This window comes from Cyprinodon tularosa, unplaced genomic scaffold, assembly GCF_016077235.1.
Source record: "Cyprinodon tularosa strain WSP-4 unplaced genomic scaffold, ASM1607723v1 ctg117, whole genome shotgun sequence".
NCBI lineage: Eukaryota > Metazoa > Chordata > Actinopteri > Cyprinodontiformes > Cyprinodontidae > Cyprinodon > Cyprinodon tularosa.
The window spans coordinates 2,627,167-2,644,780 of NW_024037970.1; positions in this window are offsets into that span (position 1 = coordinate 2,627,167).

Here is a 17,614-nt window from a genome sequence, read left to right on the forward strand (position 1 = left end):
TTCATAATCTATCACGAGCAGTACTTGTTTCTTAACTTTCTTGGTATAAATATATTTGAATGCTTTTCACACTTGATCAACCATTTTTCCATTATTATTTTCACACTTCAGCTCACTTTACTGACTCACACCGATCCACTTATTCTCCTAAAGGCACAATTAATCTTCATACCTTCTATTTGTTTAATAGTTGCCCACATGACCCACATCATGTCCTCTTTTTATGTTAAACTTACACAGGAGTGCTTTGTTTACCAACAAATGGTACATAAGCAGAGTGTAAAGATTAAAATAAAAGATAAAAAAAACAAAAAGAAGTAAAAATGCAACCAGAGTGAGCTCCTGGTGTAGCAATTTTTCATGCTCCCTCAAGATTTAGAAATCTTTATTATTCTCTAGTGAGCGATATTGTGTTTTTCTAAGAAGAAACATCACTTTGACTTTATTCAATACTACAAAACAGGCCTAAATGAGAGGCAACCACACTTTTAGTTTTCCAAATAAAATTAATTTGTTCTATTATTACATAAAAAAAAAAAAAAACACAAATATGTACTATAGTGTATAAACAGGTGATTGCAAACGCCTGTTCATTGTTCACAGAAATGAGAACAAGAAGACCTTTCTAAGGAAATATATTTAATGTTCTTCTTGGTAAAAGGAACACAGGAAACATTTGACACACTTGATAAATAGAAGTCAGAGCTCTTCTCACCAAAATCAGAGTTTCTCTCTTTAAGGCAGTTATTATCAGATTGAAATATAATTCAGACCAGAGCTTATTTTAGCCACACGTTTATGAGCAGGTCTGCAAACAATATCACTCCAGCGTTTGTACTGTTCTTGCTGTTTAGTGTTTTGCTCATGGGATTGGGGTTGGCTGTGTAGTGCTCTGCAGGGTCATCAGACTGGGTGGGTTTCTGTTTAATTGGAGTAGAAAAATTTAGCTTTGGCTTATTTCTGAAAGTTTAGACTCCTCTCCATGACATTTGGTAGGTTTTCATAAAACATTCATTGGACAGTCCAATCAGCTGTCGGTGTGCGGCAATACATTAACAGAAATGAATAAAATGTGTCTTTCTACTCACAATCACTGTTTCATTTTGAAATAGAGAATCTGTTGAATCTGTTCATTTAGTGTGTCGTTAAAAAGATATTGGTTAATTGTAAAGCCCCATATTTTGTTTGAGTTTATCCAAGATACACTTAGGTAACCTTTGATTTAATGATGGGAGAATCATGCCAAAGATTAGGGCATTACAACAATAAACATTTATTTTATGGGACCAAGACCTGACTAAAATCATTCAAAATAAAATGTCCTACTTTATGATTGAACTGAACTCCAATCTAGAACCAAACCACATTCATGGGGATGTAAACGGAGGAAAGGATTTAGCGTCTGAGCCTCTCATGGCCAGGTTAACCCAGCTGAGCGCAGTGGTGACCTCCTTTCAAAGGTTATGTTTAAATAGGGTTGGAGTTACAATTTAACTTTACTCTTTTGCCCCTGGTCCCCATTTTTGATAGATTATACAAAACAAAGAATCAATAATTGTTGGGAGCTGGAGAAATCCCACCTTTCTCCAGCAGAGTCCGCCGTGGATCCTCTGAGGGAGCCTCCTGCACAGCTGCAGCTCATCAGATCATCAGAGGATCCACTACTTAAGCTGTCTTCAGACCTTGCCTCAACGCCGCAGTGTTGTTCCAGTTGGTCAGCGCTTAAGCCTAGATCCTAAGAGTAATTTGATGACTTTTGAATCCAGCTTGGATTCTAACCCCTGTGTCTGTTTTCCAGGAAACCTGTGCCTCCTCTGTGAAAGCTCTGGAAGAGCTAACCTGCCAAGCCGACCCTCAGAGCCAAACCTGAAGATTCACAGAGAACCCTCAAGCAGCTCTGGACTTGAGCTGGGAAACCCAAAGCTAAGGTCTGTTCTAATTAGACGTGAGACGCTGAAGCAGCTAACGGACTCTGCTGATGAACTCTTCTCCAGAACCAACAGTGACTCTCCCAAAGCTAACCTCAAGAACCCTCAAGACTCCGGTGAACCAGAACCCAGGCCCCGAACCTGAACCAGTATATTCAGTGTGCTTGTGCATAAATAAAACTGTTAAACTTTCATCCTTGTGTCCGTCAGTGGTGTTCTGCATTCTTGGGTCACTTTCAGTGAACCCATCATGACAGAACACTGCGGCCAAACTCAAGGCCCAGCAGATCACCTCACCCGTCGACTGGAGGAGCAGGATGCCCAAATTCAGGGACAAACCCAAACGCTCCGTGAGTTATACCGTCTAGTTGACACTCATAACCACATGCTACAGAGCTGTGCTAATTATCTGAACAGCGCTAATGCTGTACCTCAACCATTTCCGGGTCCAGTTCCACCTCAGAGGTCACCAGCAGTGACGTCATCAGAGTTCCGTCCTAGTCTCCCAGAAAGATTTTCTGGTAACATGAAAGATTGCAAAGGATTTTTATTTCAATGTCGGTTGATTTTTCAGAACTCCCCTGGCTGTTTTTCCACGGATCACAAGAAGATAACTTTCATTCTCTCTCAGTTAACAGGAAAAGCCTTGGAATGGGCTCAGGCAAGATTTGCCGCCGACGATAGCTTAAACTGCTATTACTCTGATTTCATCTCAGAATTTACCCAGGTATTCAACCAAGAAACAGACCAAACTATTGATTCTAGAGCTCTTTTCAATCTTAAACAGGGAAACTCTTCGGTGGCTGAATTTTCTATTAACTTCCGGGTTAAAGCGGCAGCTTCCGGATGGAACCAGAGCGCCTTAAAAGGAGCCTTTTTCATGGCATTAAACAAGCACATTAAAGATGAACTCGCAACCCTCGACGAACCTGCTACCCTCGAAGATTTAATTCGCCTCTCCATCAGATTAGATAATAGAATTCGAGCCAGAAACAGTTCTAAGAAGCAGGCTACACTTTCTTCTGCCTCACATAACGTGACTGTTTGTTCTCCCTTTACAGAGCAGCTGCCCATTCAGAGGCCTAAGCCCCAGTCTCTACCGTTGCCTGTTCAGGCCTCTCATTCGGGCGAAGGGGATGTCGAACCCATGCAGGTGGGACACACCAGGCTCACTCCAGAGGAGAGACAAAGGCGTATTCTAAGCAAACTATGTATCTACTGTGGTGAGAGTGGACACTTCATTGCTTCCTGCCCGGCTAAATCAAAAGCCTGGGCCCGCCAGAGGATCTGAGGAGTCTGGCGGGCCAAATAAACACTAAGAAATCTCCTCGACTGTTGCTGCCTGCCACACTTTTCTGTGCTAACCAGAGCCTCTCCTTCTCTGCATTCATCGACTCAGGCTGTGAATGTAACCTAATCGATTCTAACCTCGTCCAGCAACTCCAAATTGAAACTATTCCTCTGACTCAGCCTCTCAGTGTATCCGCTATTGACGGAAGAAGACTCCATCAAGTTACCCACCAAACTCAGCCCCTCGAGCTACTTCTGTCAGGTAACCACCGAGAGACTATAACATTTTTTGTTTTTCCCTCTGCATGTTCCCCGCTGGTGCTCGGTTTCGAATGGTTGGAGAAGCACAATCCTCACATTAACTGGACCAAACGTCACCTGGAATCATGGTCCATCTCTTGCCACGAGACATGCCTTCGTTCTGCTGCCCCCTTGGTGGGGTCTCCTAGAGGTGGGGGGGAGATGGATTCTCCTGACCTTTCTTCAGTTCCCTCTGAGTACCATGATCTAGCCCCTGTCTTCAGTAAGGTCAGTGCGACGTCCCTACCTCCACACAGACCATACGATTGCGCCATTGAACTTTTACCTGGTGCTCCTTTACCTAGCAGTAGATTGTATAACATTTCTAAGCCCGAGAGAGAAACAATGGAAAAATACATCAACGAATCATTAGCTGCTGGAATAATTCGCCCTTCATCTTCTCCATTGGGCACCGGGTTCTTCTTCGTGGGAAAAAAGGATGGTTCCCTGAGACCTTGTATTGACTATCGAGGTTTGAACCAGATCACTATTAAAAACAAATACCCTCTGCCTCTTGTTGCCTCTGCTTTTGAGCCTGTACAGGGAGCTACTGTATTTTCTACACTGGATTTAAGAAACGCTTATCATCTCCTTAGGATCCGTGAAGGCGACGAATGGAAAACTGCCTTCAAAACACCCTTGGGCCAATTCGAATACCTTGTTATGCCCTTTGGTCTAACCAACGCTCCAGCCTGCTTCCAGGCCCTCGTTAACGATGTTCTAAGAGACTTTCTCAACGTATTTGTTTTCGTGTACATTGATGACATTCTCATTTACTCCAAAGACCTCGATGAACATAAGAAACATGTCCGTCTTGTTTTACAGAGACTGCTGGAGAACAAACTGTTCGTGAAAGCCGAGAAGTGCGAATTTCATCAACCTTCAGTCACCTTTTTGGGGTTTGTGCTCGAGGGCGGCCAGGTTAAACCATCTGAGGACAAGATTAAGGCAGTCTTAGACTGGCCAGTTCCAGAGAACCGCAAACAACTACAAAGGTTTTTGGGTTTTGCTAACTTCTATCGTCGGTTTATCAGAAACTACAGCCAGACCGCCCTTCCATTAACTTCTTTGACCTCTGTCAAACGCAGTTTTCAGTGGACTCCCGAGGCTCAAGCAGCATTTGAAAAATTAAAGTCATTGTTTTCCAGAGCACCAGTCCTCATGCAACCTGATCCAGCTAAGCAATTTATCCTTGAGGTGGATGTTTCAGATTCCGGTGTTGGAGCAGTCCTATCCCAGAGACTAGACTCAGATCAGAAAATACACCCCTGTGCTTTCTTCTCCCGTAGGCTTTCCTCCGCTGAGCAAAATTATGATGTGGGTGACCGAGAACTTCTGGCCATCAAACTGGCGCTGGAGGAATGGAGGCATTGGCTGGAGGGAGCTGAGCACCCGGTTCTTGTATGGACAGACCACAAGAACCTGGCTTACATCCAGTCAACCAAACAAGCTAATCCCCGCCAATCTAGGTGGTCAATCTTCTTTTCTCGGTTCAATCTAATCATCTCCTACAGACCCGGATCCAAGAACGTGAAGCCCGATTCTCTCTCTCGTCTCTACTCCGTCGATCATCCCGAGACACCTGAACCTGTTCTTCCGGCTTCCTGTACAGTGGGAGTGGTCAATTGGGAAATAACTGACCTCATCAACTCAGCCCTGGCCACTGAACCCGATCCAGGTAACGGTCCCTCTAATCGTACCTATGTTCCGTCTTCTGTCAGGTCCAGTGGATGCATGCCGCCAAATTCTCTGCTCATCCAGGAGTCAGTAGAACAGTAGCTCTCATCTCCAGACGCTTCTGGTGGCCCACTCTCCACAGGGACGTAAAGGAGTATGTGTTGGCTTGCCCCACATGTGCCCGTAACAAAGCTTCACACCAACCTCCTTCTGGCCTGCTTCAACCACTTCCTGTTCCCTCACGTCCCTGGTCCCATATCGCCATTGATTTTGTCACCGGTCTCCCTGTCTCTCGAGGTATGTCCACCATTTTCACTATTGTTGACCGCTTCTCGAAGTCCTGCCATCTTATTCCCCTCAGAAAACTTCCCACGGCCTTCCAGACAGCCCAGCTTCTCATCAAGCATGTTTTCCGATTACATGGCATCCCCCAACAGATCCTCTCGGACAGAGGTCCGCAATTCATCTCCCAGGTTTGGAGGGCTTTCTGTTCTGCTCTCGGCTGCAAACCCTCTCTCACCTCTGGTTACCACCCCCAATCGAATGGTCAGACCAAGCGTATGAATCAACAATTGGAATCCACCCTTCGCTGCCTCACGTCTAACAACCCCTTGGACTGGAGCCAATTTCTTCCATGGATAGAATACGCCCATAACTCCCTCAGATCTGCATCCACTGGACAATCCCCATTTCAGGTCAGTCTCGGCTATCAACCACCTCTTTTTCCCGCAGACGAGAGAGAGATTTCGGTGCAGTCCGTCAACCATCACATCCGCCGTTGCCAAAGGATCTGGAGGGAAACCATCGCCTCTCTCAACCAGTCACTAGAATCTACAAAGCGCTTCGCCGACGCCAGGAGACGTCCCGCCCCCGAGTACACCGAAGACCAGGAAGTATGGCTGTCCACTCGAGACATCCCCCTCAAGGGGATGTCTCGAAAACTCTCCCCTAGATTCATCGGACCCTACAGGATCACTCGAGTCATCAACCCTTCAGCCGTCCGTCTCCAATTACCTCAGTCCCTCCGGATCCACCCCACCTTCCACGTGTCTCAGATCAAGCCTGTCTCCTCGAGCCCTCTGTGCCCACCGTCCGACTCCCCACCACCCGCCCTGGAGGTCGATGGACATCCGGCCTTCACGGTTCGCCGCATCGTGGACTCCCGTCGACGAGGTCGCGGATGGCAGTACCTCGTCGACTGGGAGGGCTACGGACCGGAGGATCGCCAGTGGGTTCCAGGCTCGTACATCCTCGATCCAGCCCTTATCGAGGAGTACGAGCGTTCCTGCCCATCTACCTCTTCCGGACCGCCAAGGGGCGGTCGTTGAGGGGGGGGTACTGTTGGTAGCTGGAGAAATCCCACCTTTCTCCAGCAGAGTCCGCCGTGGATCCTCTGAGGGAGCCTCCTGCACAGCTGCAGCTCATCAGATCATCAGAGGATCCACTACTTAAGCTGTCTTCAGACCTTGCCTCAACGCCGCAGTGTTGTTCCAGTTGGTCAGCGCTTAAGCCTAGATCCTCAGAGTAATTTGATGACTTTTGAATCCAGCTTGGATTCTAACCCCTGTGTCTGTTTTCCAGGAAACCTGTGCCTCCTCTGTGAAAGCTCTGGAAGAGCTAACCTGCCGAGCCGACCCTCAGAGCCAAACCTGAAGATTCACAGAGAACCCTCAAGCAGCTCTGGACTTGAGCTGGGAAACCCAAAGCCAAGGTCTGTTCTAATTAGACGTGAGACGCTGAAGCAGCTAACGGACTCTGCTGATGAACTCTTCTCCAGAACCAACAGTGACTCTCCCAAAGCTAACCTCAAGAACCCTCAAGACTCCGGTGAACCAGAACCCAGGCCCCGAACCTGAACCAGTATATTCAGTGTGCTTGTACATAAATAAAACTGTTAAACTTTCATCCTTGTGTCCGTCAGTGGTGTTCTGCATTCTTGATGAACCCATCATGACAATAATTACTGATATAGACTGATATGTACGACTTTTATCGTGATGCAATTAAACCAATAAATTCATTCCTCAGCTGTTGAAATATAACTGCTTCCTTGAAAAAAACTTCCTTGAAATGAATTTTCTTACACAAAATAGAGCTTTTAGCAGGATCCTCTATATTCTAAAATATTATATATTTGTTTATTTATTTTAAACTCTCTATCAGAAAGCTAATTAACATTCTCTTGCTAAATCTTTGTGCTTTTTTTTTGCTTCTTCAGTTAATCAAAATAATGACCTCTTCCAGTATCTCTTTTTCTCCATAAAACTTAACAAACATCTGTGAAAATGTGTGAACTATTGTAAAAGAAAGCTCTGTGTTTACACCTTGAAGCTACATTACACAGCATGATACATTATGCATTTATTAATGGATGCTCTTTGAAAGAATATGCAAGCACTTTCAGCAGGTGTTACAGCTGAATTTTCCCCCCCAGCACATTTTTAAAAGGAAATTAGACCAGAAGCCACTCAGTGTTTTCAGAATTGTTTTTTTCTTTGTATCAAGTATTTTGGGAATTCCACAAAATTGGACGTCTAGGAGTTTCGGAGAAGCTGCAGCCCAGTTTTCCCCACCAGTGTTATAAACGCCATAGTCACATGTTTCTCACGTGGATAAGAACAGTAGCTTATTCTCCTGTTGACAGAACAAATAGATGCAATATCTTTGCTCTTTTCTATTGCTATTTATGTAGAAACTCTTGCTCCTCACACCTATTTGATGGACTGTACAAGATTGTTAGACCGGTAAATTTTGTGATTCAGACTTGGTAGCTGAGGAGCCTCCTAGGAAACCCTCCATATAAAACTTGTCCGCAGAGGCAAAGTCTCTTCATCCTGCGGTTCACTTAATGTGGTCCATGCAAGCGTTCTTGAACTGGATGCCAACATTTATAAATACACTATTTATAAAAATATGACAACATGTATTTCAATAAAAATCTGAAAACTAATACTGTTAATATTTATTTTATTGTCCCCAGATTACAATTAATTCTAAATGAACCAATAGTCATTTGAAATGTGTTCCGTCATGTCTGCTAGGCATCAGCCTCTTTATCTACAACACAGCTCATTCATTGACTCGCTCAGTTTGCCTCACAGTTGCTAAATCACATCCATTACAAGATTATTTTTAAGCACCAATGGCCTTTATTTTTGTTGCTATTCTTTAGTAGGTTTAGACAGAGGGGGAAGGCATGCGGCATAGGTCACCAGAGCGGGACGCGAACAGTCACATTACATTACAAATTAACTATACAAACTGTGGTTGTTGTCTGATTGAGGAAATTATATTTTAGAACAACATATGAGTTTGTCTTACAGTACAACAGGATTAATAGGGAAACTATTTATTCATTTAAATGCACAACAGGAGAGTTTTCACTTGTGAATTTGACACATGAAACACCGTTGTGTTCTTGGCACTGATGTGTGGTCTGATTACTCATTTCATGAAACCGTTTAGGGCCACCCAGTTCTCATTACCTGCTCATCTGATCCGACTGAATTAGTCTGTATTTAACCAGCCTTCATACCAGTCATCAGTGCCAGATTATTTTTAAGCCGTTGGTGAGAACTATTCTAGCATTCCTGTATTCTGATTACCTGACCCTGACTCCTGCCGGATATCTGCCTGTTTGTGTACCATACCTGGAACTGTGATCCGACTCCATCCTGGATTCTGGGTCGGCACCTCACTGGATCTCTGACTACCAAGCACGTTACCGACATCGGCTTTGGCTTCACCCTCTGGATTATCCTGCCTATACTCTTCTGCTTGGTTCTGATCTCCTGCCTGTCCTCCAGCCACCAATTCATCAGCTCCTGGGACACTCAGCCAAGTTGGCAACCAACCAGCTGGAACGAACCTCTGCTTTTTTTTTTTTAACAGTGTCCTGTCTGGCAATGTGGCAATAAGAATAATTGTCTTGATGCCAAAAAGAGCCCAACAGGTTTTGCTTTCACAAGTGGAGTAGTACGGCTATTGCCATAGTGTTCTGCTTGACTTATGCATGTAAATAGCTTTATCATAATTATGCAGGGAGTATTACAGATTATATGGACACTGCAATGAAAAGAAAAAACTGGAAAAAGAAAAAAATATGAAAGAAAGAGTAGATAAAAGGGAAATAACGATAAAACATCTTCAGTCTGCTTCCTCACCTGCAAAGAGATGTAAAAAGAACAGCACAACCAACGGATATAGTATAATATATACAATAAACTAACACCTTGATACTATCGCTGAAGTATAAATAGTATTATTTAACCTGACATGTATTCTGGGGTAGCTGAAGATGAGAATATACTGTAGGCTTTCTGTATGGAAGTTAATCTCTAAGTAACCAAACGGCTGGAACCAACCTCTCCCTCTGGGCTCGAGACCAAACTATAAGATCAGGTTAGTGACTCACGCGTTCATTATCATCCACTTCCGGAAAGACATGTTCACTAACCTGTTGTTTCCACCCGCAAAAGTTACTGCCCGAGACGCCAATGCTGCTTACTCTGGTACATTTTGAATAAGCGTTTTGAGAAAACTGTCTGCTTTGAATACTGGGTCCTCTGTTCTGAGCCTTGACAACATGAATCAAACCTTTCTCAAAGTTTAATGCTATGTGGCTCTGGTGCTTCTAAGTGTGACACCTCATCAGGCATCAGCTTACATTTAGGCTTTTTTTTTTTTACATTTTAACAGCTGGTCTTGATTCAGAAAGTTTAAAGGGAATAAAACAAAACTGAGAATTGAAAAAGATCCTAGCTAATACTATTTCATCAACAGCCAAAACAGCACTGACTAAACCCAGGGTGTTTTCTTTTAAAGGTTGTGTTTTATATATATTTAAACTAAACACTAAATTTGGTGATGATCTAGTTTAATAAACAAATAATCTCCATAGGATTGCTGAAATTTAACTACTAAAATTGGCTGCAGCAGCAAATTGAGCCAAATGAATGACATCCCTTTTGTTGATGATTTGTTCATCGGTATCACAACTTTTTTTATAATTAATCATGTGATTTTTTTGGGGTGGGGGACTGAACAACATATAAAAAACATAACTTACAATAGATGGATCTGCATTGACTTGCCATTGTGTAATCCTTAAACTTTTCACATTTCGAAATTCAGACAAGCAAAGAGAGGGAGATAAAAAAAGGAGAAAAAGAGATACAACAGACAGAATGACAGACAGGAGGAGAGACAGACAAGTGCTAATTAACATAACGACCGCAGTCAGTGAGCATAGGGTGGATTATGTACTCTGTTGGAGAAATCCCTAATTGACATAGAGCAATAGACACTTGTACCAACTTCACTGGTGACCCAACCAAATGTGTGGGCTGTTATAAATTTGATTAATTTGCTTACTCAGACTTTATAAAAGACAAATTGTCATCTTTACTTTGGCTACAGATGAAAACCAAAAACTATTTTTACCTGCAGATTCAAAATATCCTCATGAACACGCTGAGCTCTTTTATAACATCCTTAGTGAAAGAGGAAGAAAAACTGACAGATGTCGCTGCAACCGGCTTCAAAATGCCATGTGATCAAGAGCAGCAAACGATTTTAGACATTTCAGGTGGAAAGAAGGTCTGCAGTGTTTCCAAGGAACATTTCTAAAGTTCAGCATCTGCTGCATGGTTTTGGTTCATGTAAGAAAACATGGGCGTAGGTTTGCATAGGGACCATAGGGACATGTCCCTACCAAAATTTTGAACCGACCTAATTGTCCCGACCAATAATTGGATGTGAGCAACATGTTTATAATTTACAGCAGTAGTTGTTGCAGCAGTGGCTTCTTTTCCTCTCGCAGCTCCTCTGCCTGGTCTCTCCTGTCCCTTTCACCTAGCAGCGCATGGAACTGTGCTGCGCTGTTTAACTCCACTCTCATTGGTTGTTCTGCCTTAAGTTCCGCCTTCTCTCTCTCTGATTGGCTGTTTTCTAGTCCTGGCGTGCTTGGAGCACAAAATTGAAAATTTATTCACACTAGAATGCTGCGGTTACTACAATAAATATTAGGCTACAAAACTAGTCCCAATTAAAAAAAAATGAATATCATGTACACTAAAAAACAAAAACCTTTTTTTTTCTTTTATAAAGCGAAATATTCTGAGTCAGCCAGGAGTTCTGAAGACAGAAAATGGGCAAATAAAGGCTGTAAGCCATCAACATTTCTGATTCTTATCCACAGCCAACTAAAAAAGAAAATGTGAGGGTTTCCTTTTTACCAATATTTAGTTGCTATTACTGTTTTCATTTTTTTATGACTCTTTGAGAAAGTTATAAGGTATAATTATTAGCAGGTGTTATTTCTCTTATAGAGTACAACAACAAGAAATGGGGCCTAAACATCTGCTGTTTTTCATTTAAAAAGCATAATTAGGGTTCCACATAATAATAGTTCTATTTTATTGACTATTTATACTTCTAGAAATAGGATAAAGACAATAACAAACAAAGGAAGAATATAAACATTGATTTTATCTTACATAGATTTCCACACAGTCTATAAGTAAATTAGTACAAACATTAATGTCTGGTAAAAATGCTTGAATTTGGCTGTTTATTTTGGATAATGTTAAATTACAGATAAGATAGTGTTATATTGTCTTTTATAATTGTTAAAAATTATTTTATAGTTGAATACGGTACAATTAGGCTCATTCTTAGTGTTGTGTTTGTAGATGATTCCACTAAAAAAGAAAATAGACATACAGTAAGAAGCTATTTAAACAGTCAGACAGTAAGCAATATAGGACAATGATAAAAGGTTGTGTTACATTTAATCCTTTACTATTAAAATTGCACTTATACATTAAATGATTGTAGGAAACACAGATATCCAGTAATAATGATGCAGGGCAGCTTGTAGGTGAAGCAGCTGCCCTTCAGTGCTTCAGGTGATGTCTAAATAAACTGAAATTAAAGTATTTCCACATGAGGAGTTCTGGATGGAGAATATTGACAGACAAATTTTTTTTTTTATCTTATATATTATATATATATATATATATATATATATATATATATATATATATATATATATATATATATATATATATATATATATATATATAGTATTTTTACAATTTTGGTATAATTACTGATCTAAGTTGATTGCTCTATAGGGGAAAGGGACATTTATTTTACATTTATATTATGTTTTATAGTCTCCATTCACCAGTTAATGATTAATCACATACTAAATTAGTTGACGATTATTGAAATAATCAATTAATACGATTCATTTTTTCAGCCCTAGATAAAATACATGAAATGGGCTATACAGAGTAACTACAGCCCAGATGTTCAACTTTTATAGTGAAGTTAATATTTTAATGAATGTATTATTTTGCTGGATACAGAGAGAGCATAGTAGGTAAAATATAAGAGTGGGGTTTAACTCTGCACAATTGTATATCTTCAAAAGAAAATATTGTATTTACCTTCTCTATTAGTCATGCAAATGAAACCATTTACAAAGTGGAAAACAGTCCTAATTCCACATTCATCAGAGCCAGTGATACTTCAAACATTGATAAACAGCATCTAATGAGTGTAGTGCTTATAAAATTTTTATTAATGTAGCAAAATTATACTTTTCTCTTTTAACAATGAATTCGTCTTATCAGTACGGATGCCCACATCGAGCATAAAAAAGGGCACGCATATTGCAGCACCAATGACACCCGACCAATAGTGTCCCCACCAAAGTTCAAATCAAACCTACGCCCTTGTAAGAAAAACATTTTTGTTGCTCTGGAGACAAATGTGTATGCCTCTAAGCTGCCTCCCAGCTGCTACAGTAATAGCAAGTGTCTGCAAGGCTCCTGGCTCTGGACTTAAACTTAACGCCATTCACAGCAGAGGCCAAGCCTTTGTGTGTGACACAAGACCTTGAAAGTAACTTCTATTCAGCACAATCAGTGCATGACATTTTTTTTAAAAGGACTCTTCTAAATGTGAAAGGCACAAAAAGGACCCACCCTGCACAAAGAGTTTTTACACAGTTTTTTCATCCATGTTGGATCTCCTTACAGACTTGGAGGGTTTGTTTGCTACTCTTCTGTCCGTACGTTACACCCAAGATACATGTACTTCTGATTCAGACCATCAAGCATGCAGCTGTCCGACCTAGTTTGGATACACGGCAGCTTGAAGGCTTCAAAATAAAAGAGATGACAGCCAGATATTGTTGTCTTTCCTTTATTATCTAGTGATACTTTGAATTGGTCTACGCAGTGATTTTAAATGGCAAAATCGCATAGTTTTTAAGACAATTTGTTATTAAGGTTTTTATGAAGCCCTTGATTATACCAATCTTAGCTGTTGTCTAATAGAAACCTTTTTTATTTATTTAATTTTGCAAAAACAAGGACATTAGCTTTCATCCAATAATCAGTCCCCCTGTTAGTTTTAAGAGACTTGCAGGTTCATCATCCAACTATGAAAAATCTCTTGTTTCGTCTTCTCTGAACATTTACCACCATTTTTTTTTTTTTTTTTTTTTTTTGCGAGCAGTCATGGAATAAAAGCAGTGTCGGTCATACAAAGTCAGATTCCTACTTTGTCCTCAGGATTTATGATGAAAGGTACCTCAGGTGCCTGGCTGCTCTGCATTCAACCGATATTTCACTGTTAGACTTTGAACTAAATAGAACAGGTATGGATTCAAGAGGCCCGACATGGTGCCAAACCTCGCAAATGATGGATTGCTTTGACACCAGGAGGATGTATAGGCTTTTCAAGTGCTGTCGGGAAATGTCGAGCAGAATACATCACCAAACCTTATGCTGGAATTACTCAAATCCAAAGCCAAGGTCTACCGACAGATTACCATATAAATGGAACTACAGAAACAACCCGTACCTCGTTTCCAGCACGCTCATGTCGTTGATCTGAACCAGAAGAGGCTGTAGGATGAGATAAAAGGTTTCCGAAATGGTTCAAACTTTAAGTTTTCCATAAAAGATATAAAAATACCAGAAATAAAAAGCCTTAAAATAACTAATCTTGTATTAGAGGGTATCTGACATGCATTATTAGTTCTTATAAAAAGACCCTAACTGAAATATTAGACAGTATCAGCAGCAGTTTATTAGATTTCAGCTGTGTTGTATGTGGCTTTCTTATGCAAATAAAGTGCAATCTCTTTGCCTCAAAAGTAGCTGTTTTAAATTAAAACCAAACTTTTATATGAGGCCACTTCTCTCTGCAGCCTTCCTGAACCCTACGGAGTGCAGTAAACAACCAGCTTATCCAACCAAATCGCTGCATAATTGCATGTTAGCTTGAAATGAGCTGTTGCTATTTTCATCAGCACACTTGTGGAAGTAAACAGTGTTTAACACATTCATAGAGAATAAAAGGGATGTGTTATGTATTAAGTAAAACACAGGGTCTGTGACGGATAATTCTCTATCATCGCCACATTAATTAAAAAATAGTCCAGTGAAAAACAACACATTTTATTTGTTTCTACTTTTAACACTTATTTTGGTCAAACACATTTTAATGCCAGTAAAAATATAACCTGATTAAATACAAAAGGCATTTTTGAAATTATGGTGTAATTTCTTATTGGAAACCCCTTACAAAACTATTCCAACACACCTGGCTCTATTTTAAAACGAACTAACCACTAAACCTGATAACTGGTTGTGCATTTTCTGATAACTGTTAAAGAGTCTTTAATATCACTATGGAGAAAATAAACCTCACTCATCCAAATTAATATAACCCACCCACACTGATTTTTTAGCATGCCCTTTCGTCCTTTAGCTTTCTGGACCAACCAGTGGAATAAATGCACTGCAGGTTGGTTGCAAAATTATAAAGTACATCATTTTTTCATCCTAATGTCATAATTTCTTTGAAAATTATTATTTTAAACAGTTGAGCCAAAATGACAAAAAGCTTGTTCTGTTGATACCTCTTTCAACAAATCTTGAACCACCTAGGTTCTCTCCAGACCCAATCACAGCCATGATAATTATATACTAGAGAAAATGGATGGAAATAGAAAAAAAACTCTACAGGATATGAATTTCTCTGTGCTAATGTTATCCAATTTGAACTTATAATAGGTATAAACTACCAATACTATCAATATCTTTAGCCGTCCTTGTAGAGTTACCTAGAAAAAACAATAAGAAAAAGATAGGCTGAGTTTTTACTTCAATTACAACATTGAATTTCTGCTGCATGCATGCTTAGTGTGAGGGATTGCTGTTGGGTGAATGAGTCGATGCAATCGACTGGTTTTCCTTAGAAAACATTGAACCAATCTGACTGTATGATGTGATTGAACTGTTTCTGTAAATGCCTTTGAGATGACATGATTTGTGCTATATAAATAAGCTAAATTGAACTGAATTGGACAAACTAGTTTGTTCTGCTTACATCACAAATTCAGAATATAGAGGATCCTGCTAAAAACTGTTTTCTATAGGAAAAGTCACTTTTAATCCAGGAGCTCTTTTCAAGCAAGCAGTTAATTTCTACAGCTGAGGAATACATTTGCTGGATTAATTAAGTCTTACATATAGGTTGATATAAATTATTATTGATTTTTTTTGTTTTGTTTGTTTAATCTGTTAAAAATAGGGGTTGGGGGAAAAGAGTAAAAAAGAGTAAAAAGCTCTGCATGCTTTTCAGTGTAGTCCTGTTTCTCTGAATGTGAATAACTCTATGTGCTCTCTTTCATCCTCTGACATGGGAGCTGGCTCAGAGCTCATCTGCCTGGCTCTGTGTTTCCTGGACAGGGCCGCCTGTGGAGCTGGTTGACAGTTGCCTTTTGTATCTCTGCTTCTGTCTCCTTGAACCCCAGTCAGCTTCGGCATATGGCCGCTAACATTAAGCCTGGTTCTGCTGGAGGTTTCTTCCTGTTAAAAAGGAGTTTTCTTCTCCACTGTCGCTACAAGCATGCTTGATGTGACAGATTGCTGAGGAGTCAACAACAAAATCCAAATGCAAAACAGTTGCCAAAGGTTCATTCAGATGCAGCATGTCTTGCAGGTCGATGACTAGATGCAATCAACTGGTTTTACTTGCTGGAAACTTTTAACCAATCTAACTGTATTGTGTCTGTAAAGTGACTTAAGAGGACGTGTTGGGAATTAGCGCCTTATAAGTAAACTAAATTGAAGTGTCATCTTCTTACAGTATATGTGGTTACATAATGGCTTCTTGGAAATAATTGTGAAAACCTATTGACAACTGGTTCCACTTCAGAAATGTGGATCCTGTTAACTGCCCTATTTATGCCATTACTTGATGCATGCCAGCAGCTTGCACCCACCTACACATCCTCTGGTAGCTGTGTGAATAAAGGATTTTATTTACACAGAAAATATTTTGCTATTGATAACAATATTTAGAGAGTCAGACAGAATTTGGTCCTAAATCAATTTGATTTCACAGCCTTACTCGATACTGAATGGTTTTGTTATCAAATTATATATTTGAATCATTATCATTTGATTGTTTTGATCATTTGATTTTTTTTATCATTATTTTATGTAAATATTGATGTTTCCAAACATATATATATATAATTAAAGTTGTTTAAAGGTACAGTGGATGAGCCTCCAGAGTACTGATCAGATGGGCTTATCTATTAATGTTCCTATTTACAATCTTAGTAACATGCTCAGTTAATGAGATTTTTTATCCTTGTTCCTTACTAGTTCCTTCTTTCAACATTTTCATACGTATAGTAATTATGTGGCCAGAGAACTTTAGTAAAGTCTTACTAGAAGTTAATCTGACATGGCGTGTAAACCAAATATCTTATTTTTGCTACGTCACTGTCTTTAAGGAACAGTCAATCAGGGGTTTTGCACGCTCGCTAACACACATTTGATAGGTGCCCCCCCCCCCCCCCCCCCCCCCCCCCCTTAGGATTCTCTTGTATATTTGTAACTATTCAAAAAGTGACTTGGTTGATTCTTACATACATTTCCTTCAAAAAATTTCCTCTATACCTCTAAGGTACAGAAATACCTGTTTCTCCTATTCTGACTTAATTCAGAAGCTCTCATTATAAACATAAAAAATTATTTCCTTCTTTTAAAAGATTTAGCTATTGAAAGCTATTAGAACATTTCCACAGAGAAGAATACTGGTTCATGTTCAATACAGAAGTTTTAAATATGAAATATAAAGAGAGTAAGCTAAAAGCCCCATTCTGCCTTTTTCTCCACCATTGTTCACTTTTAGGCCTTAAAATCCACCAAAGAGCAGAAAAATCACTGAGCTGAGCTGAGTGACTCATTACAGAAAGGTAAGCGGCTGCAGAAGGCTCTCAGAGTGCAGACCACCCACTCACGTCCCCCATTAAGACACGCCGACTCTTCAACGCCCCTGTGGCAAATTCGCTGCTCAGCCTCCATGGTAGGAGGAAAAATGGT